At 39.2% G+C, this 15,103-nt stretch overlaps 1 protein-coding gene across 2 annotated transcripts in view; it reads left to right on the top strand.

Annotated features, from left to right (window-relative positions):
- CCDC102B (coiled-coil domain containing 102B) overlaps positions 1-15,103 on the top strand; it is an 810,362-nt gene that overhangs the window by 422,932 nt on the left and 372,327 nt on the right. The gene's annotated exons all lie outside the window — the stretch shown is intronic.

The raw sequence follows: 15,103 nt of genomic DNA, 5'->3' as shown, positions 1-15,103 counted from the left end.
GCCTAGGTGATATACAATAAAAACATGCATAACATGAAATATCAAACACATTATCAACAATAAACTTAACAAACAAAAAATACTTTTAGTTTCATAGAAACTATAATATCCAATACCTTATTCAAGGTAGTCTAGATAATACTTAATACTACATATCTCACAAATCATACCTGTCACATTGGATAAGGGAATCATCTCGCCTAATAGATTTTAGAATACACTAAAGGCACAATGGAGTAGGAGCTCTTTCAGTAGACGTTTACATTTTTTCAAATTATCTAAGGAACGCATTTCAAATGGAATAAGATTCCACAGAGATGGTGCAGAAATAGAAAATGAAGTCTCTCTAGTGAAAAACAAGTGTGCCTGGCGCACTGACGGTATTTCCAAAAGATTCAATTGAGAGGATCTTAATCCTCTCAATTGAATCTTTTGGAAACAATGCGTTCGACCAATATGAAGAATCTGAATTGAAGAGTTTAAAGACAATCATAGGGCCAGATTTTAAAACGTAGGCACGGGCGTAGATTTGTGCGTAGATTTGTGGACGCAACCCTGTACGCAAAAATCTATGCCCGATTTTATAACATGCGCGCATGTTATAAAATCCAGGGTTGATGCGTGCAAGGGGGTGCACACTTGTGCACCTTGCGCGTGCCAAGCCCTAGGGGAGCCCTGATGGCTTTCCCTGTTTCATACGGCCTCGGAGGGAACTTTCTTTCCACCACCGCCCACCTTCCCCTCCTTTCCCCTACCTAACCCACCCCCCAGCCCTATCTAAAATCACCCCCTTAACTTTGTTCGCGAAGTTGCTCCTGCCTCCGGGCAGACATAGGTTACATGCACCGGCATGGCCAGTCCGCGATCCTGGGCACAGCGTCCCGGGGCTTGCGTGCACCGCCAAGTCTATGCAAGATAAGCTCGGCGTGCGCAAGGGCAGCTTGGGGCAGCTTTTCGGGGGTTATGCACCCCATAGCAATTTTGAAATCAATTCGCTCAGTAACTGGTAACCAATTCATCTTACATAAAATTGGTGAAATGTGCTCATAACATTTCATATGAGATATAAGCCAAGCAGCAGCATTAAGCAGTAAGGGGTAGATTTTCAAAGGGGTTCACGCGTAAGATACGCGCGTACCCCCCGAAAACCTATCCCAAACCCTCCCTGTGTGCACTGAGCCTATTTTGCATAGGCTTGGCAGCACGCGCAAGCCCCGGGACGCCCGTAAGTCCCAGGGCTTGCAAAAAGGGGTGGTCAGGGGTGTGGCCAGGGGGGCATGGTTAGGGATCGGGGGCATGTCCGGAAGCATGTGGGCAATCTGGGGGCATGGCCGAGTGCCCCGACACAGCGGCCTGTGTCGGGGTCTGCTGTGCCAGCGCGCGTAAGTTACTACTGCCCGGAGGCAGTAGCAACTTCTCCGATAAAGGTAGGGGGGTCTAGATAGGGCTGGGGGGGGGTGACTTAGGTAGGGGAAGGGAAGGGAAGGTTCGGGGGGGGGGGTAGAAAGAAAGTTCCCTCCGAGGCCGCTCCGATTTCGGAGCGGCCTCGGAGGGAACGGACAGCGCGCGCAGGGCTCGGTGTGCGCAAGTTGCACAAATGTGCACCCCCTTGCGCGCGCCGACCCCGGATTTTATAAGATACGCGCGGCTACACGCGTATCTTATAAAATCCAGCGTACTTTTGTTCATGCCTGGTGCACGAACAAAAGTACGCGCGTGCGTAAATTTATAAAATCTACCCCAATTTGAATAGGCTGTAGTGTAACCTTAGGTAATCCTATATTAAGACTACTACAGTAGTCTATATGGGGAAAAATTATTGAACGTACAACTGTGAGAAGGTCATGATCGAACAGTAAATGTCATAATCCTGCAATAAGCTGGAGTTTAAAGAATCCGGTTTTGATTAAAGATCTAATCTGAGGTTTAAATGAAAATGTCGCATCAAGTAAATCGCCTAAACTCTTGATAGATTTATCAAGAGGAAATGAGATGTTATCAATACAGATGGCCTCTTTAGAGGTGTAGAATGGGGATGATGAATTAAAAGAATTTCAGTCTTATTATTATTTAGTGACAATTTATTTTGCTTTAGCCAAAGCTTTATAGTATCAATGCAAAAATGAAGAGTTTCAACTGTTTTCTGCCAGGGGTTCTGAACCTTCATATAAAACTGTATGTCGTCGGCGTAAATTTTGAATTCATCAGTAATGATAGCCTAAAGCTTGGCAAAGGGGGCACGATATATATTGAATAACATTGCCGACAATGCAGACCCTTGCGGCATCTCTGCTTTTAACAGTTGGGGCGAGGAAGATTGCTGATTAAATCTAAAAACTTGATGACGACCAGTAAGATAGCTGTTAAACCGAGAAAGAACTGTGCCTGCTATACCACATTCACGGAGACGAAATAAAAGAATCTCCTGATCAACGGAATCAAAAGCAGGTAAAATATCTAATGAGACCAAGAGAAATTGTTGTCCTCCATCAAGACTATGTTTGATGGAGTCAATCAATGAGATAAGGAGCAGCTTGGTACTCAAACCACGTCGAAACCCGAATTGCTGAGGATTTAAAACTTCATTATTCTCAAGATAATCTGTAAATTGTTTTAGGACAACACCTTCGATGACTTTTGCAATGAAAGGAAGTGAGGAAATAGGGCTATAATTTGCTAGATTGTTAACATCTAAATTATGCTTTTTTAAGAGGGGCTTAACTATAGCAGTTTTCAATGTATTAGGCATCACTCCAGCTGATAATGAGGTGTTAACTATATATGTAATGGAAACTTTCAATAGTTTAAATATGGCTCTAAAAGTCATAGTAGAAACATTTAATATAGGACACATAGTGGGGCGGATTTTCAAAGGAGTACGCACATAAGATATGTGCGTATCCCCCGAAAACCTGCCTTCTGATCTTCATTTAACTTATGTACTAAATGGAACAATGCTTTGGGACTATTTTCTAATTCCTTTATTTTTTTTGAATAATACTCTTTTTTGGCTTTAAGGGTATCAGTTTGATATTTTACTAAAGATGTTCTATAGAGGGATGCATTCTCAGAGGAGGGATGTTTTGACCATTTATGCTCATTTTTTCTCAAGAGTTATTGAGACAAAATTAAGGATGGAATAATCCATGGTTCAAACTTTTTTATCTTCTTATTTGAAAATGAACAAGATTTCATTGGTGCAATATTATTAAGAATAGTTTTTAAATATGTTGACCAGTCTTTTAAGTAATTATTAAAGTCATTGACCTCTGATGGATCTGGAATTCAGTTAAGGGCTTCTTTAAGTTTTGCAATGTCTATAAATGATCTTTTGGAATAACTACAGGAAGAATTAGGAGCACTAGTTTCCTCATGAAAATCCTTTAAAGAAAAACTGATCAATGAATGGTCCGACCATGGGGCAATCTTCACATCTGAGGTATTGACTAACTGAAAATTTGCACAATCATTAAGAAATAGAGATGTGAATCGTGTGATCGATCGTCTTAACGATCGATTTCAGCTGGGAGGGGGAGGGAATCGGATTGTCGCCATTTGGGTTTTTTAAATATCGTGAAAATCATGAAAATCGTGAAAATCGAAAACCGGCACACTAAAACATCACTAAAACATCCCTAAAACCCACCCCGACCCTTTAAAATAAATCCCCCACCCTCCCGAACCCCCCCCCCCAAATGCCTTAAATTACCTGGGGTCCAGTGGGGGGGAGGGCGGGAATACCGGCACACTAAAACAACCCTAAAACCCACCCCGACCCTTTAAAATAAATCCCCCACCCTCCCGAACCCTTCCAAAATACCTTAAATTACCTGGGGTCCAGAGGAAGGGTCCCGCTGTGATCTTCCACTCTCGGACCTCCGGTGCTTGTAGAAATGGCGCCGGCGCTACCTTTGGTTTTTCCGTATGGAAAAACGATTCATGGCAGGAGATCGCTCCCAGACCCCCGCTGGACCCCCAGGGACTTTTGGCCAGCTTGGGGGGGCCTCCTGACCCCCACCAGACTTGCCAAAAGTCCAGCGAGGGTCCGGAATGACCTCCTGCAGTCGAATCGTGTTGTCTACGGCCGGCGCCATTTTGCGGCGGCCATTTTGAAAAATGGCGCCAGCTGAAGACAACACGATTCTATTGAGGGGGCCATTCCGGACCGCCGCCGTTCTGGACCACCGCCGGATCCCCAGGTAATTTAAAGCATTGGGGGGGGGGTTCGGGAGGGTGGGGGATTTAATTTAAAGGGTCGGGGGTGGGTTTTAGGGGGTTTTAGTGTGCCGGTTTTCCTGCCCTCCCCCTTCCCCCGATTTACGATTTTTTAATGATAAATCGGGGGAATTGGTATTGTATCGTGGCCCTAACGATTTTTTGACGATTTAAAATATATCGGACGATATTTTAAATCGTCAAAAAACGATTCACATCCCTATTGATTTTTCCCAGTCCTTTCTTTGAATTCTGCTGACTTCTAGCAGAAGTACTGGATTCCTCTGTCCAGCTGACCTTTAACTTTTATTGTCTATTATCTTAAGTTTCCTGCTAATTTTCTGCTCTGTGAGATAAGGAAAGAGGAAAAGACTAGTTTCTCAGGACAGATGGTGGATTAGATAGCAATCACAAGCTGAGCTGTTAATTGGCCAAAGACTGTGAAAATGTCAGAAGTATACTTCAGTTGTGTGTGGTTTTCTTATCGTATTTCGGGAGTGAAATACGAAAAAAAGGCACATTAAAAAAACAAAAAACCCCAATACTTCAAATTTAATTAATCGCTCCCGGGACCCCGCTGGACCACCATGGACTTTCAGTAAGTCTTAGTGGGGTCAGGCAAGTCTTGGGGGGTCAGGAGGGTGGGGGGTTGCAATTAATTACATTTTAAGGGTTGAGGTGGGTTTGTTTTTTTTTTTTTTTAACAACCCCCCCATTATAATTCATTGAATTTGAAGGGTTGGGGTGGGTTTCGGGATTCATTTCAGGGGCAGCTGAAATAAAATCGGCCTGAACCATGGGAAAACTAAATTTCCCATGGCAGGCCAATAATGAAGGCTGAACTGAAAGGTTCAGCCGAACCACATCTCTATCGAAGAGGGACATATGAAACTGCAAAAATAGAAAAAAAACCTGTTAGTCTTACAAAGAGCCAAAAGTGTGATTTTAGTAAGGGGTAGATTTTAAGACCTGCACACATGCTACCTGGTGTGCACACATGGATGCCCAGTTTTATAACATGCACGAGCAGGTAAGCACATGTTATAAAATTGGGGGTCGGCACATGCAAGGGGGTGCACATTAGTGTAATTTGTGTGCGCCGATGCCCACGTCATTACTCTCTTCCTGGGGCTTTATGCGTGTGGCTGGGCCTTTTAAAAATAGGCCCAGTGCAAGTAAGCCCATCTACACATATAAATCCATTGGATTTAAGTGCATAGGCTTTTGAAAATCCGGGCCTAAGTGAACTGTGTCAAATCCTGGAATTTGGGAGCAACAGCTATCTGATGGCAAGTCAACTCAGCTGAAATGGAAATGTTTCAGCATCTTGCATGAACAGGGCCAGTATGATGTCACAGTAAGACATCTACTGATTGAATTGAGAAGGTATATGTAGCCAAGAAACATTTGCTGAGAGAACTCACTCTTGACTAATCTCACTCTTGAAGGAATATTTTACTTACTAAGCAATTAACTTACACTTACACATCTGTGCATAACTGCAGTAACAAGTTACTGTAATACCAGTGCAATAGCATCCAGATGTAATACAGATTCACAGCACAAGCTCCAAGACTAACAGTAGCTTACACACAACTGCTGCAGCATCCAGAACAGCATTATTATTGGAAGCAGAGAAAAAGAAACCCACATGAGAGAACTTCAGGACATCTGGGAAGAAACAGACAGCCACTAAAATTCTTAGTTCCAGCTTGTTGGTGAGAAATTTTCATAAAGGGTGACATTTATGTATGTTTTCCTATTTTAAAACAGAGCTCATCACAAATTTAAAGGGCAGTAACAAGGAGTTTAGAGTAACAGCTTACCAAAAACTATCTTATGATTTCATGGATAAATTTTATATAGACTAGGGTTATTGAGATTATAGTATGGCAAATTGTTGTTCGCCAGTAACAAGTATAAGTCAGACTGGGGTTGCTGAAAATATTATAAAGATGTGTGATGATATATCATGTCTGCTATTATGAAATATATTTTGTTTGTTGTCAGGAAACTTTGTTAATAAATCTGGGTAACTTATTTTTTTCTGCCTAAAGTCTGGTTTACTTTTGATGTATTTCGTATAGGGTGAGTCCTTGAGATAAAGAAGGAAAAGTTTATCATAGTAGTCTTACACCAAATTAGCTAAGGTAAAAAATTTTTGAGGGCGCTGAATTAAGGATAATTCACCAGGATTTTTTCCTAGTAATTTACAATTCCACTCTAAGCAGCCCTCAATTGTAAGAAGAGTGAACATAACATAGCAGCTCATCATTAAAGCTAGCTATTATCTACTGTGAGGACCCTAGATGGAAGTTGTACTGTTCCAAAGACTTGACCAGTGTAGTAGGTCTGTAGATAAAGAGATATAGTTGTTTCTGTGTGACTGTAGACTTTGCTGTCTAGTGTAGTTACAGAGATTAGTCAATGAGTTATACCTGTATAAAATAAAGCTTACTTTTTTCAAGGCTAGGCCTGGTGTGCTGAATGTTTAATAGCAGAGAATGTCAAAGGAGTGGGATAAGTCTCTGTACTTACCAGTGTATTAGATCAAATACATTATTCTGCTTTTCCCCCTTGTTCAGGACTCCATGGAGGTCATGAGACCTGGAATATTACATGACCTACCCTGTGTGTCCAAGTGCACAAGACCTTCACTAGAGGAGGGGTGCATATAAAAGTATATGGTACAAAACATATACAAAATCTTTATATACTGTACATGCATTTTATCTAATGTTCTATAAAACATGGCCTTCACATTGAGTGGTGTCCAAATGGCCAACCCTCTCCCATAGCTGCATTAGAAATGGTGCTCAACATCATCCATTCTGCTGCAGAGAAGGTGATCTGGCTGGTAGGTGCCTCAGTGGTAATCCTGATCTGCTTACTCTTGATGAAACATTAGAGGCCCCGCCACTTATGACTCAGGTCTTTCACACTGCAGGTATTGTAATAGACTGTATTCAGCCTGTGGCAGATCTTCTCCCACAGCTGTTCCTTATTTTATTATCCCTTTCCCCTGGACTAGGGGCCATTTAGGAGAAGCTGAACCATCATGACATGTCAGCCATGAAGGTCCATCTTCCTTGTAGAATGTTGGACTTCCTCATGGATGCTCTACTCCATTGGAACATAATACATGTAGGAAGACGTGTTGGTGCCAGCCCTTTATATCTGCATATACATATAAATTGAACGTATTTGCATGAGTAAAGAGGCAATGTATATTCACATAAATATCATTTCATTTGGTGAATTTCACTGGCAAGATCTATTCCTATTTTAATTTTTATTTGTTTTAGCGAATAGCATGTACGATTTGCAAGTAGCATGTGCTATTTTATGATAGTGCACACTATTTTGAAATTGCATTCATTATTTGCCAAACACAAATAAAAACAAAATGAAATCCAGGTTTTGGCGGAATTTTATTTTTTTGCTTCATTTGAATGAAACAAGAATATTTTGTTGCATTTTCATTTTCTTTTCCAATGATTGCACAATCCTAGAATTCAGTAAGAATCATATATCTGAACACTAGATAACACTACCACATATTTCCTACATACTAGCAGTTTGGCTATGGTGACCATACACATTGGTTCACACAAAACTACACCTATATCAACTGGTACCACACAGTATGTTCATATAAAACATATACTGAAAATAACATTTAAAATAACATTTATTTTTCTTTTCCCTTTCTTGGAGTGGGTGAAGCAGTTATATTGAAGAGCGACTAAGACCCTCTCACAATTATTTTTATCCCGCTGACCAAAAATAAATTTAAACCAAATACTTCCTTTATTTACATAGTGGACAATTTTAAGACCCGTGTGCATATGTTCATGTACGCGTGATTCCCGGCGCACGTACATGGACTTGCTGATTTTATAACATGCTCACGCTGACACACGTATGTTATAAAATCCAATGGCTGCACACACACGTATGCCAGATTTTAAAATCCATACGTGCATGTGCAGGCGGCCCGTGGCTCGTGTGTGTGCTGGGGCGGGGGTAATTTTAGCAATGGGCCTCCCTCAGTTCCCTCTCAGTCCGCTCCAATTAAGGAGCAGACTGGGAGGGAACTGAGGGAAGTCTATTGCTACAAATAAGTAGCACCATTCAAGACTTATCTGGCTATGTAAAAAGGCCAGATATGTAATAGAAAAGTGCCATGTATGCAGATAAGTAAGATAGATAGATAACTAGTATTAGAAGACTTATCTGGTTATTTTATTTATCTAGCTATGTAGCGCTTTTAAAGACTTATCCGGCTAAGTGGTGGCTTTGCTGCTACTTAGCTGGCTAAGTAAAAATGAACTTGGATAATTGATGAACATCTGCTATATATGCGTATTTGTGCTCCTAATTTGTATCATTTATAGAAGAAAATTAAACTCATATTTTCCTTAGCACTTGTTGGCTTTTATGTGTGTAAATGATCAAATTTTATAATATGCATGCAGTCCCCCCAGTTTTCCCAGACCCCTCACCCAGTCAGAATTTAGCTATAATGATCTCTATTCTGACTCACATAAGATAATTATCAGTGTAAATGTATGCATGGAAAATATGCATACATGTCATGTTTGCAGGTTTTAAAATACCACCTTATATGCAGAAATGTTGGCACTGTTCTGGAACATTCTTGCCCATCCCTTGCTTTCCCTTTTTTTTATAAGAGCAAATTCATTCACACACCATTAGTTGCACGTGTATGTTTGAGGTTTATGATAATAAATAACCCAGTGCTCTTCACCTTGAACCAGATATTATGGACGCTGCACAGCTAACAACGTTCAATGACCATCATACTAGGCTTCCTCGTCTGGGCTTTCGCCAAATCAACTCGGCCTTATAAATAATCATAGGTCATATTAGTGAAGTTATTTTTTAAGAAATTTTCTCTTATGCAATTAAAATTCACCAAAACAAAGGTGGTATGTAGCCAGAAGTAATGTCATGCTTTGTGCAAATCCAACATTGAAGATTTCAACTTATCTTTCGCAAATCCAACATTGAAGATTTCAACTTATCTTTCAGCGCTTCAGTATGTGAAAATCTTAAGCCATAACGATAGTCGCAGTGCTGACCCGACACGGAGCCGTGTTTCGGAATGTGTATAGTTATTCAGAAGAACAAGTTGCCGCCGCACTAGAGGGCTCTCTCCTCCTTGATGAGAATGCTGAAATCATTGAAACATATACGTGGGAACAATTTTTAGAATTGAAAAAACGGGTTATTCGATCTGAGTTACATTCTGCTACATTGTTGCAGTATATCAAGACTGAAAGGATCCCTAGGGGTCTACGAATTAACCTAGAACCCTCAATATATCCAGACAATGAAGAGTTTGTGCAGCGATGGATTGCCATTTTAAATAAATGTGCATTGGATCTTATGCTCCTTTTGATCGAGTCTACTAATAAACTTGCAGAGTCCATTCGTCCGGAATGTGAGATTATGCAATCATATTTACAACAACATTCCACATTGGAAGAATATGATGCTAAATTACAAGAATTTAATACTACTATTGATAAATTTAAGATTGAATTAAAGAACAGTAAAATTAGCAAGTTGAAAAGAGATGAGAAAGATTATGTTTCCGGAGGTATTTATCCTTGGCAGAGGTGCGTAAAAACCAATCAACCGAGAAAAGTCGCTTTTGCCGGCTCTTCTGAAGATTCGTCTGGGTCAGAAGAGGAGGTCCCTCCAGTTGCCAGTACTGCACAAAATTATAGGGGTAGAGGTACTTACCGATCATTTCGTCCTCAACAACGACGATTTTTTCGGTATTCCCGTCATCCCACGGCTCCAGATTTAGAACAGAGACCATTCACCAGATCTCAGAACCGGAACACAACATCGTAAATGTGTCTGGAACTCAGCTTACACAAGATCAATTAGCAGTTTTACAGAAAGGTCTAACTTTCATCCCTTATCATCGGTATGATGCATTTTATACTAGAATAGCACTGTACAGATTTTTTCGGAAACTTCAGCTTGTATTGTTCTTTTCACTTAATCCCCCTAAGGCTGATTGCTCTATAGTCCATCCACGCTCCAATTGGTTACCAGCGGGCCCAATAGATCCACATATTAAAACCTATATGGAATTGGTTCTGTTGGATGTAGTTCAAATCGAATCAACTTATATTGGTCCCAGATTTAATCTTACAAAAGGAGAATTTGCTGCAATGTTGTCTTTAAAGAAAGAACAATCTATCATTATAAAAAAAGCTGATAAAGGAGGTTCAGTAGTTGTTCTAAGTAAAACAGCTTATGTTTCAAAAGTGTTACAACACATACAAGATCCAACTAAGTATGAAGTGTTGAGCAGAGATCCTACGGTTGAATTGCAGGAACACATTACGATATTGGTTAATGAATTTCTAAATCTGGGTTGTCTTACCCCTAGAGAAGCGCGTTATCTTGTTGTTGAACATCCGATGGCTCCCACGATTTATATGGTCCCTAAAATCCATAAGGACATGGTGGACCCACCAGGATGCCCAATAGTAACTACTATTGGTTCTCTCCTGGAGCCTCTGTCCACTTTTGTTGATGTAGTGTTACAGCCTTTTGTGTCTCAATCGAAGTCTTTTTGCAAAGATACAAAACATATGCTGGTAAAACTTGATGAAATAGATAATGTGCAGGATACCCTATTAGTCACAATGGACATTCAGGCATTGTACACCAGCATCCCTCAGCGGGCGGCACTTAATATCATAGAGACTACTTTAAATAAACGAGTACGGCCACACCGTATTCCCACTACATTCTTGATGCAGCTGACAGAGATAGCTCTCTGTCAAAATTTTTTCATGTTTCAAAAAACGTGGTATAAGCAGATACATGGAACTGCGATGGGGGCCACTATGGCCCCCAGTCTGGCTAATCTCTATGTTACACAGTTCGAAGAGTCTTGTTTATATGATGCTGTGGAATTTCTAAATGTCTCACATTGGACTAGATACATTGATGACGTGTTTTTTTTGTGGCACGGAAATCAAGATACACTTATGCATTTTTTGAATTGGATTAATTCTTTGGACAGTAATTTACAGTTCACTATGGCATTCCATCAAGAGCACATTGATTTTTTGGACATTCACATTTCTAAAAATGCTAACAAGTTGGCAACTACGATTTTCCGTAAATCTTGTGAACGTAACACCCTGTTGCACTTTTCCAGTTTTCACCCTTATCAGTTGCGGAAAAATCTGCCAATAGGGCAATTCTTGAGGTTAAAACGAATTTGCAGTACCGGGGAGCAATTTCAGTTACAGGCAGAACAACTAGCCATAAGACTTTTACAACGTGGATATCCAATACGATATATTAAGACTGCTTGGAAAAGAGCCACAAATGCACAAAGATTTTGGTTATTGTTGGATAAAACCATTGATAATTCCTCCCCTTTGGTCTGCACCATTCCTTTTTCTGACAGAGCTGCCTCTATTGCACGTTCAATTTCACATCATTGGTCTGTTCTACGATTGCATAATGATCTGTTTCAGAACAATCCTATTATTGCCTACAGTAGAGGACGCAATATCGGAGATACAGTGACACATTCGTTTTTACAAGAACCATTAGAAGATATTTTACCACATGGCACCTGGCCATGCACAGGATGTTCGATGTGTAACCAAGCTATCACTGGTGCGACCTGGACAGAGGCAAGAGGGTATTTACATACTGCTCACCATTATACTGATTGCCGGTCTACTCATGTAGTCTATCTGATTGAATGCCCGTGCAGACTCTGCTACGTAGGAAGAACAAAAAGGATGATCCACACACGTTTAATAGAACACCGCAGCTGTATCACTACAGAAAAACTGACAGCTCCTGTGGTAATGCACTGTAAAGAGTTCCAACATTCATTTGACATGTTGCGATGGAGAATTTTAGAAAAAATCCAACACCATCCCCGAGGGGGAAATATCAATAAAGTTCTCAATACAAAAGAACAGCAGTGGATTTTCAGGTTAAACACTGTCAGCCCAGCTGGGCTTAATGCCTCCATTGAATGGTACACGCTCATTTGATTTTAGGGGCGTGGAGGTTGTCATTTGATAAGTGGGAGGAGTTGTATGACGTCAAGGTTTCATCAAAAGCAGGGGTTCCGGGAGATACCGGAAATGCCACGAAAAATGCTGAAGCGCCATTTTTGAAAAAAGTTCAACAACTGTGTAAGTACTAGTGCGCTCAGACGGCTGTTTCTCTTATAACTATAGTCCACTTATAAATTTTCTACGGATCAGCTAAGACTTTTTTACTTTGATGTAAATTATTGTTTCGACGCAGAATTACCACCCTTGAAGAAGGACTGATAGATGGTGAAAGCAGTCCGAAACACGGCTCCGTGTCGGGTCAGCACTGCGACTATCGTTATGGCTTAAGATTTTCACATACTGAAGCGCTGAAAGATAAGTTGAAATCTTCAATGTTGGATTTGCGAAAGATAAGTTGAAATCTTCAATGTTGGATTTGCACAAAGCATGACATTACTTCTGGCTAAATACCGCCTTTGTTTTGGTGAATTTTAATTGCATAAGAGAAAATTTCTTAAAAAATAACTTCACTAATATGACCTATGATTATTTATAAGGCCGAGTTGATTTGGCGAAAGCCCAGACGAGGAAGCCTAGTATGATGGTCATTGAACGTTGTTAGCTGTGCAGCGTCCATAATATCTGGTTCAAGGTGAAGAGCACTGGGTTATTTATTATCATTGGCTCACTCCCAATACTTTTCGTTTATAACTTGAAGTCCTACTCTATTGTATTCGAGGTGACACCTGTTTGAGGTTTATAACATAGCAGTTGGGCAAATATGCGCTATTTGTATATGTATTTGCTTATTTTTACGAGCACAATATTAATGTTATGACCTTTAATGTAAAAAGAACAATGTTAAAAGTTATATCACTAGTGACCATGTTACTGTTAGTAAAGTGAAATGCTAACAAACTGTATCTGTTAAAGCACAATATTAATGATATGACCTTCAATGTAAGAAGTTGTTATACCTGTAAACCGGAGTGAAGGCTTGCACCAAACTTCGGTATATAAAACACACAAATAACAATACATAAAAAAAAATAAATATTGAGTTTTTCCTGCTCATCCTTTTGCAGGAAATCTTTCTTTTTCACATTATATGGAAAATAGCTATTTTCTTCTTGAAAATGCAAATTTCATTTTAGTGACATTGCATCCAAATGATGATGAATCAATTACATGAAATAATATCCTGGCAGCTTTTCAAAATCATGCATTTCTTCTATTTAGAGCCCATGCACAAATATCTATTTTATGCTATTTTCAACCCTCGCCTTGAATTCTGACTGAGTACCATATATTGGAGCTCATATCTTTATATTAGAAACTGCATCTTTTATTCATTTACTTTTAATATAGACTTTAATGTACATTGTTTATTTCCAATGATTGATTGCCCAATTCTAAATTATAGTACAAGCAATATAAAGTGGCAAAAATAAATGAATTACAGAAGCATAATGATGCCATCGACTTAGTGACATGAGAAGTAATTCATACCGTCCCAATTTTTTTTTTATATTTAACAAATAAACAATATACAAATAAGTTGAACCAGCATTTTAAATCTTTCATACACAGATCATATCAATAATCTTCATATTACATCTCTGGATTCTTCCTCAGAATGTATTAGATTGCTAAAGTTAATAAAAATGCATATATTGTATGATTTTATAATCTGTCTCTTACTTGTTAATAAACTTGCTTTATATAGAAAGAGAAAACAACATAATGGGTTAGATTTCCCTTTCTAACCATGACTGAGCAAAGAACTATGACTACTGTCTTAGTCTACTTGAAAATGTAGAAATAGCTCTCAAAAAAAAAACTAGTCACAGATGTATTACTTTAGTCCAATAAAGGGGAATTGTCTACAACTTGTTTCTACACAACCAGAATTGGGAAAGGACAGATGAAATATCTGATGATATAAATACTAGTGCAATGTATAATATTAATGCACCTATAAGCATAGCTTACAATACTTTAGAAGAATAAAAAAGTTGTTTTAATAGAGCATTTTAGAGTATTGATAATTATAATCTCTACTAGAATATTATCACCAAACTTTGAGGTTTTTTTTTCAATCTACAGCACTGACCACTAGATACTTAGAGGTAGATTTTTTTTTTAATTTTTAATTTATGCGTTTTCAAAAAATACAAGAAATAATAATAGAATACAGATATAATGCAATCCACATATTAGGTTATTAATATAACAAAATAATATCTATATCATCAGGAAATATGGGGAGAGTTAATGCAAAATAAGCAGAAATAGGTATAGAGGAACAGTAGGATCCAATACATCATTATAAGAGGCTATATCTGGTTAACATTCTAACTCTCCTAGCCAGTTGCTGTAGTCACTGGTGGATGAGAGTCCAGAAACACCAGGAGTTGGGAAACTTCAAAGAAAACATATTTATGATTGGAATACACTACTTCACATTTGCAAGGGAACTTAAGTAAGAATCTAGCCCCGATAGCTTCCACTCCTGGTTTCAATTCGAGAAATGTCTTTCTCCTTTCTTGTGTTGTTCTAGCCATATCCAGGTATATCCAGATTTTTTCTCCATGAAAAACTTCCAAGCGATGTCGAAGAAATAAATGTAAGACTGCATCACGGTCTGATGAAAATACAAATGACACATATAATATTGATCTTAATGGTATCGGAGTTTCCAGCATTGTCTCAAGTATTTCAGTCAGATTTAAAGGTTCCTCCACTAGATTATTTCCAGTGGGAATAGCTGGAGTAGATCTTGAAGAAAGATAGTAAGCTTTAGAAAGTAC

The sequence above is a fragment of the Rhinatrema bivittatum genome, chromosome 2, assembly GCF_901001135.1.
Source record: "Rhinatrema bivittatum chromosome 2, aRhiBiv1.1, whole genome shotgun sequence".
In the NCBI taxonomy this organism is placed as follows: domain Eukaryota; kingdom Metazoa; phylum Chordata; class Amphibia; order Gymnophiona; family Rhinatrematidae; genus Rhinatrema; species Rhinatrema bivittatum.
This window is presented reverse-complemented; position numbering and strand designations above follow the sequence as displayed.